Source organism: Nycticebus coucang, chromosome 10 (assembly GCF_027406575.1).
Source record: "Nycticebus coucang isolate mNycCou1 chromosome 10, mNycCou1.pri, whole genome shotgun sequence".
In the NCBI taxonomy this organism is placed as follows: domain Eukaryota; kingdom Metazoa; phylum Chordata; class Mammalia; order Primates; family Lorisidae; genus Nycticebus; species Nycticebus coucang.
In genome coordinates, this window is record NC_069789.1 from 52,273,286 (window position 1) to 52,275,288 (window position 2,003).

The 2,003-nt window shown below is 38.1% G+C and overlaps 1 non-coding gene across 1 annotated transcript; it reads right to left on the reverse strand.

The window, feature by feature from the left end:
• Window positions 1-1,172: 1,172 nt before the first annotated feature.
• LOC128597770 (U4 spliceosomal RNA) lies at window positions 1,173-1,313 on the reverse strand. The gene has a single exon (XR_008383334.1). It is a non-coding gene; the product is annotated as a U4 spliceosomal RNA (small nuclear RNA).
• Between the last annotated feature and the right edge of the window lie 690 nt (window positions 1,314-2,003).

Consider the following 2,003-nt stretch of genomic DNA (forward strand, 5'->3'; position numbering starts at 1 on the left):
GCTGTTAAGCCTGGATCCTGTTTTTGTGACTAATAGCCCTACTTGCTGTAACAGTCAGAAATTAACCATTTTTTCCTATCTGGAGGAACCAGTAGAGAGTGGAGACTTGACTAGTTGGTAGAAGTTACCTCCTCTATAGGAACAAGTGAGAATGTAGGAAGAGTCCCTCCAGCTAAAGATATTTTTACCTTTTTTAGATAGGATTTGAAGTCAACTTTGTTTCAATACTTCAAAGAGCTCCGAACCCCAAAGAACTACTGATAGAAACTTCTGAGAAATAGAGAGAGCAAATAATTGTTACTAACTTTAGCCTGGCATTTGGGATGTCTCTCCAGCAGAATAGTGAGAAGTGTGGTGTTTGAGGGAAGATTGCACCATTTATAGGCTATATGGAAAATACTTGGAAAACACTGTACTGTTTGATTCTGTTGATTCACCCGTAAAATGGAGACCAGCTAATCTACCACAAAGAGTTGTTGGAAGATGAATGTCACATAGGAATCACTAGCTAAATGGTATTCCTAATGGCTCCTGGTTTTTTTCCATGGGTATGTGTACTAAGAACAAAGGGGAAAAGACATATTCAAGCTAACTGGAGAAGAAAAAAATCCTGTTTAAAGAGTAAGACTGTGTTTTCCTCTGTCCAGATTTTAAAATAAAGACTCTTAGTTGGCCGGGAGCTCCGTGTGTATGTGTGTGTGAGACAGTAGCTGCTCTGATAGTACTCCGAGGGCTCTAATGCTACATACTAACCATGTCAAACCATTAAGTGTGTGCCAGGCACTTTGGTAAATTGACAACATAATTATTTTGTTTCTACCAGGTACCAGGCACATAGTAAACACTCAGTACATACTTGTTGATGAAATGAATAAGCCATCCTCATAATAACATTATAAACTATGTGTTGCTATCTCTAAGTTAGATATGCAGGGTAACTTGTCTACCATCACAGTGTTAGAGCCAGGATGGCAAGCCAGTCCTGCATGATTCAGACCACTGCATTCCTCTGCCACACACAGCGGGCCGTCCACATGATGCAAACTTCTGACTTGTACATGTCCCTTTTATAAATCTCTTTGGTTAGCAGGGACTCTTTTTATGCTGCTATAGTATACTAGGGTTTATTTTGGGGGGGGTATTATTACTATTTTATTGTTTTTCTTATTCAGACTCCATAGAGACTATCAAAAATTGCCAATGCCGACTATATTTCAAGTCGTCGTGATGGGGTACTGGGAGAAGCTTTTAATTAACAAGATTCGTGCCTCAGATAAACCTCATTGGCTGTGATACTGCCACTATGCAAAGCTATGAATTATTATTCTTAACTGACACACAAGAATTAGAAATATTTATGGGAACAGTGTGATATTCGATACATGTATACAATGTATAATAATTAAATTGGGGTCACTAGCATATCCATTACCTCAAGCATTTATCATTTCTTTGTGTTGGGAATATTCAAAATCTGCTCTTCTAGCTATTTGGAAAAAACGTAATAAATTGCTGTTAATTATAGTCCCCCTATAGTGCGGCAGCACACTAGAACTTATTCCTCCTAGCTGTACTTTTGTATGTATTGACCAATCTTTGGCTATCTACCCGACCTCCCTGTTTTTTTAAAAAAAATATTATCAGGTCTAGTTAAATAATTAGGTAAGTAGACAGGAGTTCCATGAAGTTAATATGGTGGCTTATATGGCCTATGTGTATACCAGGTAAATGTATCTTGTACTAGGTACAATCCCACGTAAGATAAAAAAATCAATCTGTACATCTTGGGTCTTCCAGAAACCTAAAGTTCATTGGGAGATATGAAATAAATACATAGATGTCTATGACCCAAGGTGGAAAGACACAAATGCTATGCAAAAGATGAAGATCAAGTGCTGTGAGAGTTCAGCCACGAGAGAGACTGAACACAGTGGGCTCTCCATGTCCAGTTTCATATCTGTAGATTCACCCAACCACAGATCAAAACTATCTGAAAAAAACAA